At 41.8% G+C, this 16,998-nt stretch overlaps 1 long non-coding RNA gene across 1 annotated transcript in view; it reads right to left on the bottom strand.

The window, feature by feature from the left end:
* Positions 1-16,362, bottom strand: part of LOC105295765 — a 113,069-nt gene extending 96,707 nt beyond the window's left edge. Inside the window, exon 1 of the long non-coding RNA XR_002781672.1 lies at positions 16,283-16,362. This is a non-coding gene — a long non-coding RNA (uncharacterized LOC105295765). The remainder of the gene's footprint in view (positions 1-16,282) is intronic.
* Positions 16,363-16,998: the final 636 nt, after the last annotated feature.

Here is a 16,998-nt window from a genome sequence, read left to right as displayed (position 1 = left end):
TGAATCTAATACATCTTTCTTTCATATTTCTATTGTCCTTTCAGAACTATTCTAAGTAATAGTGATGGTAGTGGGCACCTTTTCTTATTCCTCACTTGGCTGGTAATACTTCTAGTGTTTCACTATTAAGTATAATGACTAGAAGAAGAGTACATTTGATGGAAAAAAATAAAATGGGTTCCATTTTGGATATGTTCAAGGGGTATTATTAGTGTGGAGATGTCCAGTGTACTGCTGGACATATAAGATATCTGGATTAGAGACAGATATTTGAGAGTTAATATTATATAAGTAGTGGTTAAACCCTTGAGATAGATAAATTCACATAGAGAAAAGGCCAAGGATAGCACTGGGGAATACCAATCTCAAGTATGAGTAGAGAAAAAGAAAACTATCAAAGAGATAAGTGGAAATTCATAAGGAGGAGTCACAGGAGACCAAAGATGAGTTTCAAAGAAAGGAAGTGATCAACACGGCCAAAGAGTGAAAAAAGAAAGATAGAAAACAAACCAAGGATTTAGTATCTAGGAGGTCACCAATGACCTTAGTGAGTGTCAGCAGTGTCAGTGTTGTAATAGCACTGAAGTCACTTATAGCGGGTTGAGGAGAGGTGAGAAAGTGCAGACTGCCATAAAGACTCCTTCACGAAGCTTAGCAGGGAAGAGAAGCCTAGAGACAAAGTACTAAATTGAAAGGGAGACAGAATTGAGGAATAATTATTCAGGTGATACAGTAGTCCCCATATCTACAGCAGAGTTCCAAGACCTCCCGTGGATGCCTGAAACCACGGATAGTACCAAAGCCTATATATACTATGTTTTTTCCAGTACATATATACCTATAATAAAGTTTAATTTGTAAGCTAAGCATGGTAAGAGATTAACAATAATAAAATAGGTCAGTTATAAGAACATACTATAATAAAAGTTATGTGAATGTGGTGTCTTGCTCTCTCAAAATATCATACTGTACTCATCTTTTCACCTAAAAGAAGCACTTTACAGCTTCTCTGTGTCACATCTGAATTGTCAGCATCACTACTCTTATACTTTAGAGCCATTATTAAGTAAAATAAGGATGATTTGAACACATACTTTAGAGCCATTATTAAGTAAAATAAGGATGATTTGATACTGAGACAGTTGATCCGATAACTGAGACACTACTAAGTGACTAACGGGATAGTGCCATACATGCTGGAAAAAAGGGATGATTCACGTCCCAGGCAGGATGGAGCCAGATGGCATGAAATTTCATCGTGCTACTCAGAACAGTGCTCAATTTAAAACTTATGAATTATTTATTTCTGGAATTTTTCATTTAATATTTTCGGGCCAAGGTTGACCGCGGGTAACTGAAACCATGGAAAGAGAAACTGTATGTAAGGGGGAACTACTGTAATGACACAAGGCTGTTTTTATGTTGAAAGAGAAAAGACAGTGAAACACTAAAAGTTTGAGAAAGAGACAGAGGGAAAATACAAGCCAGCAAAGCACAGAGCGTGTGGAAGGGAAGGGCTCCCTTGCTGGGGACACTGTTTAGCCTCAATCTCCACTTTCCTTGAAGTGGGAAGGAAATATGTAAGATGAGTAAGGATCGATGCCTCAGGAGAAAATAATTTCCCACCTCTGTCCTTTCTCAACTAGACTGGCAGAGGAAGGAGAGTGGGAGCCAGAGAGCGGTGGAGGTGTAGAACCACTGCTCTTGGGCCTGCAGCTGACTGGGGAGGAAGGAAGTGCTGCTGGGCAGAGGTTAGAGTTCTGGCTGAAACTGGAAATCATAAATCCACCTGGTCACAGAGTTAAGGCCACAAGAGATTCTGATTTAATTGGTCTGGTTTTTGGACTGGGCATCAGGAATTTAAAAACCTGCCCCAGTGACTTTAATGTGCAACCAACCGTGGCTGAGAATTGCTGGGCTCAAAAAGGAAATGTGTGCATACAAAGTCTGAATCTCTAACTCTAGGTGAGAGGACAAAGAGAGGCTCTGCTGCCCTGGCTGAAGCAGGCAACCCTGTGGGGGCTGTGGCCATCCCCCCAATCATAGGAGGATGACTTCCTGCCTTGTTGTGCCCTTCTATCAGGATCTGAATTCCTCTCTAACCTCCTGCCTTAAGTGAAGCCACAGTGAGCTTCCCTCACAGAGACCCAGCAACCCCTGGTATGGCAGTGGGGGCCAGTTTGGGGGATGTGATAGTAACTATAGCAGACAACATGCTTTCCTGATTAAGAACCAAGCCATCGACCTGGTTCACTGCGTGCGCGTGTGCATATTTGTGTGTGCGTGTTTTCGAGCTGCCGATTCAACAGAAAAACAATAGCAGCTCTGAGACTGGAGCGGAGGTTTAACAAGTGACTACAATGACTCATGCCGCTTGGCTGTGAAGGCCATGGGGCTGCCACCCTTAGTGGGGCAGGGTCTGGGTCGGAAGAGTTGCAGGTATAGTGGCTCCTGTGAACTTCCCACCATGCTCCTGGGCAGGCTGCCTTTTGGGCCAACCAAATATTTTTGTAAAAATTAAGCCAGAAAATGTAACTTTTTTCTTATGGCCACAAATTTCCTGGCATAAGCAGGCAAGCTGAAGAATGAGGCCTATGGATCTTTCAAAGGCATGGAATATTCGCACGAGGATCGAAGTTTACAATATTAGGCCAAAAACTATCCTTTTTTCAAAAAGCCCTCAGGTTGGAACAAGAGAAGGCCTGGGCAGAGCATGCGTGCCCCTGTGAGGAAGGGTTGGGAGACAGGACCCGTCCAGAGGAGCACGTTTAATGGAAACTTACAATGTGCAGGTTTGAGGACATGAAGGAAACATTAAACCTGTGCTGTCCAACACGCTGTCACTTGTACCACATGGCCGTAGAGCAGCGAATGGCTAGTCTGAATTAAGATGTAAAATACATACCGGATGTCAAAGATAGTACAGGGAAAAAAAAAAGGTATAAATAGTTCATTAATAATTTATTAATATTTTTTAATACTAACATGTTGAAATGACAATATTTGTATTTTGAGTTAAATAACCTGTGTTATTAACATTAATTTCACCTGTTTCATTTTACTTTTTAAAATATGACCACTAGAAAATTTGAAAGGATGGATCTTTGGCTTCTACATTTCTGTTGCACACTGCTGCCTATGCGACATCAACCAATGAACTTTTATTGAACACCTACTTTGCCCAAGGAAGCATGAAGGGACAAAGCTATAAATAATAATAGAAATAACAATAATAGCTCCAGGTTTTACAAAGTTGACTACTTGCTAGGCACTTTGCACTGACTTAGTAACTTGTTGTAAGTAAGAAAGTGAACTGGATTCCAGAACCTCCATTACAAAGCAGTTGGCCCAACTGCCCCCCTGGCAGCAAAAACTGAGGTCTAGTTGGGGTGCATCACAGATACATGCCCTGACACAACAAAGATGCTTTCACACAATAGAGAATACACAAGTTAAAAAACCATTTTCAAGAACACAAACACTTTAAATACTTTTTAATATGATCGAAACACACAGCAATCGATCTTCAGTCTATTTACAATTTTTTTTTTCAAAGATTGCAAACTTTTTTAACATGCTTGTCAGAATAAGAGATTCAGGACATGACTTTGGGAAAGAGCAGTGGTTCTCCACCTAAGTTAGCTACCCAGTGTCCTCATCCGAGGAGCTGCAAAAAGGCCTGCTGCCTGGGCCCCACCCCCACAGATTCTGATGTAATTAGTTTGGTTTGGGGCCTGGGCTTTAGAATTTTTAAAGAGTGCCTAGGCGATTCTAATGTTCAGCCATGGATGAGATTTACTGGAGTTAAAAGTTAACTGGTCCATATGGAGACTGGATCCTCCAAAGCCGGGCTCCCTTAAAGGCTGAGCATTTTGACTTAAGCTCTTTCTGAATTGGTGCAGTTGTAAAATATAGTTACTTTAGGGCACATTCTGTTCAGTTTTATTCATCTCTCAAGTTTTATTTATTATAAACCTATATACCCACATACACACATATTAGTAGATGTAAGCAGTAGGAGATCGTGGAAAGTACACTGGACATAATGCCAAGAGCACTTGCAACGAGTAGTAAATAAGCCCTAGAGGTTGATTGATTGGTTAAATGAATTTATTTTTTTTTTAGCCCTAGAGACTTAATGCACAGTATAGAGAATATAGACAACAATATTTTATTATAACCATCAAACTTACTAAGAGACCAGAACTTAATGATTTCAACTACTAAAAAATAATAATTATGTATCATGATAGAGATGCTAATTTTCACAATGACAATCACATTAAAATACATAAACGTATTAAATTAACATGCTGTACACCCCAAATTTACGCATTATATGTCAAATATATTTCAATTATAAATAAAAAGCCCCAAGCAGTTGTCTTCTAGATCTGGTTGGCCACATCTGAGATACCAATTTCCCCATCTATAAAACGGTGGGTTGGCCTAGATAAGCGTTAGGAGCTTCCAGAGTAGACATTTCAGGATTCTAGATTGAGGTCAGACTCTGCCCTAGATTTTGTGTCTGATCCCACAGGCAGAGAATAGGGCTGGTTCCCTTGCTAGTGATCCAATAATGCTGCCAAGCTATAGTGGAGACTCCCTCCACCTTCCCCGCCCCCCCCCCCCACCCCCCCCCCCCCAGACTTCACCTTTGAAATAGGTATTTCCATCTGCATCCTATCATGCCTATTCCATCCACCCCACCCCCATCCCTCTTCATGTAAATCAGCCTGGGGAATCAGATCTTGGAGAAACTTTGATCTCTTTATCTGAAAGCACAAAGATAGCATTGCAAAGCCTGCTGCTGGTGTGGAGGTGGCATAGTCAGGAATACTTCACATTTTTCTAGAGAGTTTCATTCTTACAATATTCTCAGAGGAGGGACCTTCTCCAGCAAGGCCATGAGGAAACTGATAATGGAATGAGGGAAAAAAGGCAGACTGGGTGGAAGAGAGGCTTCCTTGAAAGGAAATATCAGCAAATTCTGATATGCAAAGTCTTGAAAAATCCATATCACAGTCACTTTGAAAGAACCTGGGGCTGGGCTATGTACTTGGCTTTCTCACTGTGCAATTTTAAAAGGACATTTCAACTTTCCAAGCTACTAAGTGCAACAGGCCTCTCACTGAGCCCCCGAGTCCTATTTTGTGCCTCTCCAGCCCACCATCTGTCTGCATTGCTGCCAGGGCTTGCTCTGAAATGCATGTCTAACTGTGTCACTCTCTAGTTTAAGACTGGACTCCAACTCCACTCCCACCCCACTGCTTCCGTTACTGTAGAAAAATAAAATCTAAACTCTTCTCTGTGTCATTGGAAGCCCTTCAAAATCTGTTCCCTGGCTACAAAGGTGCAGATCAGCACCTTTCTCCTGCTCTCCAGCCATTGTGCTGGGTTCATTGAACCCTCTAGACAGCACAAGCTCCACCAGGAAGGACAGTGGTTTGGCCACTCTGGCTCGTTCATCCCCCAGCACCCATCCTAGTTTCTGGGAGTAGGCTCAGTAAAGGTTTGATGCCTGAATGACCAACCAAATAGACAACCATGTAAATTAAGGACCTTGTATTGAGCAATTCCTAAATTCTAGCACTAACTTTTAAGAACTGTTCTGGGGGCAGAGCTGAAAGCTGCTTAGAACTTGACCCAGTTCATACAAATAGTCACTGCAATTTCTAATCCAGAAAAATTGAAATAGGTGGTCTGACAAAGGGTTTAGAAAGGTTTTTGTTCATTTTAGTAAATCATAAAATTTTTCGTGAATATTTAGTAAAATTTTTAGTAAAGCATACAAATTAAATTACAATGCAATTAAACATTTTAAATCACTCTAAAAACAAGACCATCCTATGGTTGCACAACAATGTGGATGTACTTAACGTCACTGAACTGTACGTACACTTAAAAATGGTTAAGATGGTAAATTTTATGTTATGTGTATTTCACCACAGATTTTTTTAAAGGATCATTCTGAATGTGCAGTTGCTATCACCGTGTCCTCAACCCTTCTGTTCTGGGAGATTTCGAGGTGGTCAAACAAAATCCTTTTGAGTAGGAAAAGTATTAACTCTTTATTTCTAAAGGGTATAGAGATAGTGAGGGTTCTTGGTTTAATAAAATGTTCAAATGTACATTTTACTTAAAGTGCCTTACTATCACTAATTTCAAGCTTCAGCTATCTGTCATGCAGCTCAGGACTTATTAACTTATTAAAGAACCAATTTTATGACATAGGTGATCTCCATTTCATAGTCAAGGCAATTAAGGCTCAGGATAACTTCCCTAATTTACATAGCTAGCCAGTTAAAGAAACAAGATTCAAAATTACCCTAGGTTTGGAAAGAGTTTAAAAAATATATAAAGACCAAATCAATGCTCTTTCTACTTCACCATGCCTCTACTTTTTGGATGCTATTATATTTATAATGGTTTTTTTGTTTGGCTTGGTTTGGTTTTGGTTTTAGGGTTTTTTGAGTCCTTCCAAAGCAACTTTGATGACCTGATCCAAATGGGACTTTATTGGAAGGAGACTGAGGTGATGCAAAGAGCTGAAAGAAGAGCTAACAAACAGGGCTGTACTGGCAGAAACCAGGCAGCTAGGGACCTTCTCTCTAGCATGCAGTGGTTCATGTGACCAGGCCCAAGCTTGCCAGGCTCAGAGACTCTCCGTTCAGGTTTCAAATTCCCAAGAGAGAGAATCTGGTTTGCCTGCCTAAATTAGGTGTCTTCAGCCTTATCAGTCAGCTCTGCCCTGGGAAATGGGAGTCCTGGACCCCAGATATGACCACTGGGCCTCAACCTATGGTCAGCTCTTATCAGAGAAAGGGGGAATCCCTGTGGGCAAGGAAGACCCCCAAGTGTGTCCCAGCAAGAAATTTTCTGGGTGACTAAGAAAGGAACAGGAAAGCCATATCACTCTCACCCCAAGAAGCTCTTGTAGAAATGTTCTGAGCCATAAATTCAGCCTAAGCTTTGTTCCATTCATCGTTTCATCATTATCTGGTGTTGCAAACTTGGGGAGCATATCTGCGGTTTTAAACTCAGTGGACCCCTGCAGCAAGGTGACTACTCTGGAGCTTATCTTCTAAACCTTGGGAGTTTAGGGGTCAGAGGGATGCTCAGAGCAAGGAAAAATGAAGGCATCCAATCTGGAAAGCTCAGAGTTGCCTAGGAGGTAGGCTGTGCTCATTTTCCAGGAAATTCCAAGTACTCTCTTTAAGAAGAAAAAAAGGTATGCCATGCATTTGACTACAGTTAGCTGTGTGTTTGGGTTCATTGCATAGAAACCCATGCACAGCCAGTTCTCACAAGCAATAATCAGAGGTGACTGGCCTAAATTCCAAACTCATTTAAGGCTATTACAACCATATGGTCTAACTGGAGTCCAGCTATAGACACAAATCACTAACCAAATTAAATGGCCAATAGTTCAGCTAGCCATTCAAAGTCAGGAGGCCTGTATGTGAATTAACAGCAACACTAACTACCATTATATAACACCTTCCTGCTATTTCAGTTGTATTCCTCCACAATTCTAATATAGCTGCTATTATTATAACCATTTATGGATGAGAAAAATGAGGCACAGAGGAATTTTGACTCGGCCCTGACAGAATATTGGAAAATCCCAGAGGGAATGAGGACTTGAATTCAGGTCTTCTGACCTCAATCCTAGGCTAATGTCCCTTATAAAGCCTTTCTAATAGATTCTTCACTTCTTTTTTTTTCCCCTTTATGCCATCAGCCTTCTTTCAGAGTATGTTACCTAATCATGCTCTACCTTTAAACGGAGGGGCTGGCTTCTCCATGCCAGGGTAAATGTATGTTCAAAGAATGCATTGGATTAGTTTCTCTGCCTGAGAAAATAGGCTCTAATTGCAAGAACAGCTGAGCTGGAGCAGATCCTGTTGACCATTTGTTGCCAAATTCCAGATTACACAGTAGACAAGAGGAGTTTTCTAGGACTACATTAAAGTGAATATAACTAGGGTGAGGATTTCAGGACCGTGGAACTATAAAAAAACCTTATTCTAAACGTCAGGCTTGAAATCCAAAACCAGAGTTTTTGCTTATGCCTGTTAGATGTCACTTACAGCTTAGTTCAACCTCAGTTCTTGTACACGGGTCTTCAATAATCTCTATGGATTGATAATTGTCTGGCATCTCCATCACCCCCTTGGAGTGGGAAATGACTGAAAGTGGCATTAAAGTGGGTAAGATTTGAGGGGAGAGAGAGAAGCAGCTCTTCAGGGTTCTGATTTGTGTTTTTCAAATTCTGGGTCAAGGCTCCATTGATGGGTTAAATCAATTTACTGGATCAAGACTGACACCTTTTTTTTTTAATGAAAGAGAGTAGGATAGAATTAGTCAAACAGGAAATATCAAACTATATCATATGTAGTTAGAGTAAGTAGTGTTTCATGAAGTATTTTTAAATATTTTTTTGGGTAGTGGTTTGCAATGCAAAATGTATTTTTTACTTCAAGTCACAGTAAAAAAAAAAAGTTTGAAAGCCACCGGCTAGGTGGATTGAGAGCTGGAATGTCGACTCCACTTAATACTCTCAGCTGTCAGGGAATATCACGGGAACTACTTAAAACTTGCCACCTAACATAGGAAACCAAAACCAAAAACTGTAAAGAAAAAGATTTAGAAGCTTAGTTTCCTAAATATTTATAAATTTTTACGTTAAAAAGTGTAAAACAAAATTGAAAGGTAAAAAATAAACTGAAAAAAAGTTTGTACATACATGTCAAAAAGTAAATGTTCTTAATATAAAAGTGATTATAAATCGACAGGAGAAAATGTCTAATATCCCAACAGAAGAAAAAAGGGCAGAGACAAATGATTAAAAAAAGAAAGATGAAAAGATGTCAAACTTCATCAATAATGTCAATTAAAACAAGATATTTTTTCACTTCTCCCAATGTTTTTAAATACCCACTTTTGTCAAGGATATAAGAATATGAACGGCATCACGTACAGCTGGTAGGACTATAATTAAATAAACTTTAAGAAAAATTGGCAATACACACCAGAAGCCTTGAAAATTATGTACCCTTCGGCTCAAAATTCTTCAAATAATTTATCTCAAGGGAGCAATCATGGGTGTGTTCAAGGTTGCTTACAATAGTAAAAACTTAGAAAACACCCTGTCTAACAATAGAAATGTTTTGATCTCCTTCATGTAAAAAGTTAAAAAATAAATAAATAATAAGCACATGTGTAGCAGAGTTCCCTAGCAAAGCTTGGCCTGGGCCTAAAGTTTGGGCCATTTGTGGGGCTGGAAGTCTGATGACTCCTTTGGAAGTTCAGTTCCCTGAGCTGACAGGTGAAGAGGAGGTGAGAGGAGTTTGGAGAATGTAAGTTTAGGGGCTGGGAAAGGTAGACAATGGGACTGTTGATTATCAATGAATAGAGAGGTTTGAGAGAAAAGCAGGAAAGCTGTTTTCATGAGAGATTTTAAGTCTAGGGCCTGGGGCTAACAAAAAAGATATAGGTATGGTGATTAAAAGTGTCCTGGTGAAAAGTAAAGCAGCTAAGAGGGTGTAGGGAGTGTGGGAGATGGGGGGACTTTGAAAGTTTATTTAGGATGGTGAGGGAAGACCCCTCTGATGAGTTGACATTTGTCAGAGACCTGAAGGAAAGGTGAGAACCACCAAAGGAGTCCAGGCGGAGGGAATAGCCAGTGCAAAGGCCCTGAGGCAGCAACATTCTTGAGTTTGAGGAACAACAAAGAGGCGGTGTGACTGGAGTGCAGTGAGCACAGGAGAAATTGGGAGAAGACAAGGTCAACAAAGTAGCCAAATCAGGTCATGTAAGACATTGTAGCCATTCCAAGGATTTGTCTTCTATCCTGAGTGAGATGGGGAACCATGAATAGAGGAGGGACATGACTTGACTTATGCTTTTAAAGGATCATGCCATGAAATGCAATGTAGAAAACACACTTGGGGGCCTAAACTGTGTGGGGGCTGAAGATAGAAATTAGAGACTAAGTAGGAGGCTACAGCAATAATCCAGGCAGAAGGCAACGGCTTGGAACAAGGCGATAGCATAAGAGGTGCTAAGAAGTGTTCACATCCTGGATATATTTTGAAGGTAGACTGGCAGGATTTGCTAATGGATGGGTGAGATGTGTGGGATTATATGTATGTTTGTGTGTGTCTGTGTGTGTAGATATTGGGACCCCACCTCATATCAAGTGAATCAGATTCTCTGCAGGTAGTTCATGGTTATTTCTTAAAAGCTCCCCAGGAGATACTAATGTGCAACCAAGGTTGAGAATTACTGCTCTAGGTTGGTAAGGTTATAGGAGACTTTTATTATTTTTCTAATCTTTATTTTCCACATTTCCACAGTAAAAGTTGTAATAAGGGGAAAGGATTCTTTAAACAAAACATCTTCCTTCCCCCACCCTGGGTATAAAATGTGGGTAAGAAAATAATGATATAGCTTTATTTTAATGGTCATTTCTCCACTTGATAAATTCCTACCATCCTTCCATGGCCAGCATAAATGCCATCTTCTCTCTGGAGTCCATTGAGCTTCCCCAACCACCTGTGATGGCTCTTTTTTGCCCACTCCTGTGGCCCATGGCCCCCTCTTTTTGGAACTTAGTTCTCCAGTGTTTGTACTTGGGAGTCCGCTTTTTGGCTGGAGGGAGCCTTTCCTGTAAACTCACTCTGGAAACTGTCAAAGTAGGCTCTAAGAGGTTCTATTAGTCTGAAGTCCACAGTCCAGCTGAGAGAAATGGTGCAGAGAGGACCCTGGAATGTCATGCCATGGGGACACAGAGGGAGGCCAAAGGCTGCCCCTGGATCTGGGACAGGCTATGGCCTCCCTTGAGGTACCAGGCTCCTGGTTCATCTGTCCTGCATCCCTGACTCCTGAGAGGCAGGGAGTGAGCCATCTGAGTAAGATGCAGCCCCTGGAATATGTCCCAAGTTCTCTGGCACTAGGTGCCCCATTTGGAGGTCTAACAGAAAGCTAGGAGGAGGAGTGGTAGGAAAAGCCTCTTCTCCTCTAACACCTTCTCTCCGCAAACTCTATTTAGTATCCTGCCTTTTAAACTTTTATGTTATGGCTAGCTTCCCACAGCAATAAGTATTCTAACAAAATATAATTTTAATGACCACATATTATTCCCATTAACCATAATCTAATCATTTCCCATTGTTCAAAATTTTGGTTATTTCTAGTTTTTACTATTATATTTAATACCATCTAGTAATTGATCTAAAAGGAAAAATTAGAATGGAGTCCCCAAATTTTGAGACTGTACTCAAGAGGAAAAACTCTTTCATTTTCCATAGTTTTCCCCACCTTCTTTTTAAATTCTGCTTTGGAAAAGCAATCACTCTTGCTAGCATCTGAGTAATATTTATCTTTACTATTACATTTACTATTACTATCTGTAGATAGCTTTACAGTTCACAAAGCAGTTTCTCATCTAATCGACACAACCACACTATGAAATAGGTTATTATTCCCATTTTACATTTGGGGAAATGAGGCTCAAAAACACTATGTGACATGTTCAAAGTAATACAATTATTTATTGTCAGAGCTGGGATGGGGGCCGAGGTCTTGGGACTCCCCAAACCATATCAAAGTAACCATGTACAAAGTACTATGCTAGGGATCATGGGGGAGAGCAGATGGTGGTAGAAGGACAGGTCCATGGAACAGCTCTACCAAGACAGAGAGGCCAGTGCCATTAGTAAGATAAAGTGCTACAGACTGAGGCTTGCAAGGTCAAAGCAGTTCCTCTAATTTGGACTACTGTAGAAGGCTTTTTGAGAAAAACCACAACTGAAATCAGGGCTTCAAGAACGGGTAGATCTGGGTATTCTGAATAAGAAGGAGGGATTTCCAGAGGCACAGAAAGAGGAAAATGGAAAGTATGGATGATTGGGGAAAGGGCCAGCATAGGCAGTGGAGATGGGAGAGGAACAGAACTGTAACAGTAGCCTCACAAAGGTGAGAGCCAGAAGGCCTTGGAGATCCTCTGGTAAGGAAACCAGAGATGTGGAGCGATTTGCACAAGTTGGTACCAGCAAGGAAAGGGCAAGTCTAGATTTTCTACTCTGGCCTCTGGTTACCCAGGCCAGTACTTCCATCCAATAAACTTAATCTCCTAAAACTAAGCAGCCATTTCCTTGGAAGAGTATTTGCTATGGAATACTAAATCAATAACCAGTGGCAAGATCTTGTGAGGGGAGAGCCAGGAGGCAACTGCAGTGCCTTGGCAAGGTGACAAATGAAGCCCGAAGGTGGGGTCAGAGGAACAAAGAGGAAGGACTGGATAAATAAATATTGCAAAGGCTGCACTGTCAAGGCCCAGCACCTGATCAGATATGGGAGGCAATCTAGGGGAAGGGACTAGATAAGCGTTTTCAACCCTCTGGAGAAAACTTCAGTGTAAGAAGAGCAGAGGGGAGAACGGGTGGGAAGTTGGCGAGGAGCCAGAGAGAGCGGCATTGCAGAGCAATCTGCACCTTATGCTACTGTTTGTGAAATAGATATACAATGCTATAATTCTCCTGGAAAAATACACAGGAAAGTGGTATCAGTCGTGGCTTTGGGGGAGGGGAATGAGTGGTTAGCAGCCAAGGTCAGCTATCTCTCCCTTTTATATTATATCTTTGGGTTATGAGCTACGGGCATATATCTAATAGCAAAATAATTTGAAAATGTTTTCCAAGTTGTGTAGTAAATGGAAGGAAAGCAACATGACAATAAGTAGCAGGTTCTTTTTTCCTTAGGATGGGGAGATTCGAGAACCTCTGGAAGATGAAATTGAAAATGTGAAAGGGAGGGGTTAGGTTAAAGAAGGGGGGCGGTGAAATGAGAGAAGGCTGAGGCCCAGGAGGAAGTTATCTTGCAAAGGAGGAGAAAAGGCCTACTGTAGGAAAATGGAGACTGCATCGCGTGTGGATTCCAGCTGGGCGGAAAGCAGGCGCTGTTCTTATGATATTTACACCGTGGGACCCGCAAAATCCTCCTGAGCCTGAGAAGAACAAGTTCTTACGGGTGAAAACTGGAAATGTTTCGAGTTTAGGGGCTGTATATTCAAGGCAGCACCGTTTATGGTGGTAAGACAGAACAAAGGAAAGGGCATAAACGACAGATCTATTAAATGAACTGAGGTGCCTTTATGCCATGGATTAATATTCAGCCATTAACAGAGTGGGTCCCAATTAGGACTTGGCGTTTCGACGGTGTACTAGAAAAGCAAGATGCAGGGCGGCGTATGTTACATGATGCCATTTTAGAAAACAAAAGGAAACACAGCGCACCCGCGCCCGTGTCTGATTTGGCTTGGGCCATCATGGGGGAAATTACAGAAGTATATACTTAATGCTGGTTAAAATTGGGGTAGTGAAAGATGAGGAAGAGAAAGAGGGGGGAAATCCTTAATACTTACAGAGTAAAAGAAGCAAGTGCAAAACAAAACCCAAAACACCTAGGACCCCAGGATCGGCGATAAAGACCCAGAGGCAAGGAGGATTCCCCGGGCGCCCGCAGAGGAGCCACACACCAGTGGAGCCTCCCAACAGCCACGCCAGTGCGGATATTTTCCAATTCGTGGGCGTCGGCGGGGGCGGGGGCGGGGGCGCGAGCGTGTGCAGCGCGCGGCTTGGGGTTTCTCTGAGCTCTTTGTTAAAGGAGAATGGCGAAAAGGGGGAGGGAGCAGTGCGCCGCCAGCGTTGGAAAGGACAATCGTGGGCTGCGGGGAGCTGAGGCGGGCAGGCAAGGGCACACGGGCTGAGGGACCGACCGGGTTCCTGGGCCGCCACTCGGCCCCCACTCGGCTCAGCCAGGCCCAGCTGCCCCCCGTCACGCAGTGGGCACTCCCTTGCCTGGCCTGGAAGCCAGTCGGGCTGCTGCTGTCACTGCCTAAACAAAAGGCGCCTATGCCTGGGCATGGAGCGCAAAGAGCGCAAAGAGCGCAAAGGGCGCAGGGCGCTTACTATGGGCCCTCCCCGCCATCTGTCCCTGATGCTCAGGCTCCCACTCTTCAGATCTCTCCCCCAAGCAGACACTGCTCTCTGCCCTGCCCCCTTTTCTTTAACTCCTTCCCGCAACCCTGATAACTTCTGATCTACTTTCTGTCTCTAGGAATTTACCTATTCTAGTTATCTCATATACGTGGAATCATAGACTTGTCTTTTTGTGTCAGGCTTATTTTGCTTGGCATAATGTTTTCAAGGTTCATCCATGTTGTAATATGAGAATGGCACTCTTTTTTAAAAATTGTGATAAAACGTACCACTTTAACCAACTTTAAATGTACAGTTTAGTGACATTAAGTACATTCACATGGTTGTGCAACCGTGGCTATTATCCATCTCCAGAACTTTTCCATCATCTCAAACGGAAACTTCATACTGGTTGAACAGTAACTCTTCCCCAACCCCTGGCAACCACCATTCTACTTTCTGTCTCAAGGAATTTCAGGGCATCACTTTTCTGGGTTATCTGCAATGGCAGTGTTCCCATTGTAGGGAGTTGAGGGAGACAAAGCCATATATATACTGGAGAATATCCGCATGTGGATGACAAGGATGGCAAAACCTAGTCATATGAGAAAGAGTGGAAGGGACTGAGAATGTTCAAGAAAGTGAAGTTCTGGGATGATTTTAATTCATGTTTTAAAAAAAAAACCTGGAGGTTTTATTTTAACAATTTTAAAGGAAGCCAACGGTGCGATGTAAGTGGAAGAGACGCAAGGGACGATCAAGACTGTCTTGACACAAGTGAAGGATGGCAGTGTATGAAAGTGGTTGGAACTGTCCTGTCAACAGAAATCTAATCTGATTCATATTCTAAATTTTCTAGTAGCCACATTAAAGAAATAAGAAACAGTAAAATATTTTACTTAGCCCAATGTATTAAAAATACTATTTTAACGTGTAATAAATTCAAGAATTAATAATGTGACATCTCCAGTTCTTTCTTTCATAATTAGTCTTTCAAATTAGGCTGGTCACATTTCAAGTGTTCAATAGCCGCCTATGGCTACTGTATTGCATAGTGCAGAGTTGGAACCTGGGACTTGGGTGTCAGGCAGGTCTGGGATCAAGATCCATATTCCATCCCTTCCTAGGCTGGGTGACTGGGCAAATTACTTACTCTCTCTCATCTGTTTCTTCATCTATAAAATGGAACTAACAACAGTACCTACTTTATAAGGTAATTGTGAGAATTAATGGCACATAAAACACTTAGTACATGCTCAGTAAATGCTGATGATTATTAATGGTAAATTAGGTAATTATTAATTTGCATTCTCATCAGATGATGTGGCTTGAAGACATTCCAGAGGAACAAAGTTAAAAGACAACGGATAAAATGGGAAAACCTGTTTGCAACACATATGACAAACAAAATGTTATATTTTATGTGTAGGAAGCACATGCAAATAAATAAGAAAAAGTAATATGAATGGGAAATACACAAAAGGAGACAAGTGATTTTTTTTTTAAAAAGGAAGACCCATTTGAAGTAAGTTCAACTCTCTAGGAACTGAATAAACACAATATCATTGTTGAGTAAAAACTAGCAACAATCAGGATTTCATGGCACCCAATACCGAAAAAGGTATGAGGAACTCTCTTTTCAAATCAAGATTTTCTGAAGTTTTGATAGTTAGATCTGATCCCATATTATCAGGATAAACAAGCCGTGTTCTTGCTTCAAGGGGGAACAAGCTAAACAGCCTTTTCTATCACACCTTTTTCCTCTTCTAAAGGAAGCTCAACAGCCAACAAGTATATTTTAACAAGTTTGATTTTTTTTCCTTATCACATGTGCAGTCATTTTACATTTGTTTTGCTAATAGTCCTTTACCACTAGGGTTGACATTTCTCATGGCTTGAAATAGCCCAAAATTCTTCCAAATTTAGGCAGGGCTAACTTATATTCTTACTTAAGCCCCAATATCCCCAGAACATTCTTAGACTTCTGGCTAATTCCTGGAATGCTCTAGTTGCCAGTAGGGTTAGCGACATAATTTGTGGGGCCCAGTGTGAAATGAAAATGTGGGGCCCCTTTTTCATAAAAGAAGACAAAGCTTTTTACTTTTTTCTTCATTCACTCTCTCAACCTGTCATGGTGATTTTTATTTGCCGTTTATTGTTGCGCTCTCAGGCATGGAGACACCCTAGGGACAAGTGCATACCTTAACAAGTGCCCAGGGCCCTGCCCTGAAACAGCGTGCATTTCCCAGTCTGGAAAAACTTGATCTAATGGTGAGGAAGAGACAACTCATACTGACCTAAGTCCTTAGTCTTCCCTTCTCTGCATTCTCCTCTACAGCAGTGCCTTGAGATGAAAGATGCCTCCTGGTACAGCCATCTCAAGGGGAAGAAGGGTTACAGGGCAACAGGAAACAAAAAAAAACATTGGTCAGGAAATCAAAATATTATCCCTGCACGTACATCACGTCTGAGAGCTGGGTTAATGAGTCGGCTCCCCAGAGAGAGCTGATCCACTCTTTGTATGTTAATGAGTTAGGCCAGGCAAGGCTGAGGGCCAAACTAAGCTCTAAGGTAAGTTGACTCCATGGCTATCTCTATGTGTGGCCAGCCTGTCTTGCCATGGTGACCCCATTCTGTCTCCCTTCATGTACTTCTAGAAAGTCACGTATCCCTAGATTGTTCAAGGGCCCAAAAGGAAGAGATGGTGTGGTTAGTTAGGGACCAGAGATGGGGGACTCACCCTTGCCCCTCCCTTCCTTCAAAACTGTTTTACTGCATCACAAAATGCCTCCATTTAGAGGCACTTCCAGACCACTGCCTTGGAGAGAAAACCCACAGCCTTCTATACATTCAGAAAATGATACTTATGTATGAAGCCAGTGCTGAGGATGCCTTCAGTTAAAAAAAGTTCAGAGACCAATCTGCCACACTCATGTAAGGCCAGATTCTACACGTGGGTGTTCCCTGCCTCCCCCACTCATTGGAAGTCCAGCATTAAAAGAAACAAACACAG

The sequence above is a fragment of the Pteropus vampyrus genome, unplaced genomic scaffold (assembly GCF_000151845.1).
Source record: "Pteropus vampyrus isolate Shadow unplaced genomic scaffold, Pvam_2.0 Scaffold113, whole genome shotgun sequence".
Classification (NCBI taxonomy): domain Eukaryota; kingdom Metazoa; phylum Chordata; class Mammalia; order Chiroptera; family Pteropodidae; genus Pteropus; species Pteropus vampyrus.
This window is presented reverse-complemented; position numbering and strand designations above follow the sequence as displayed.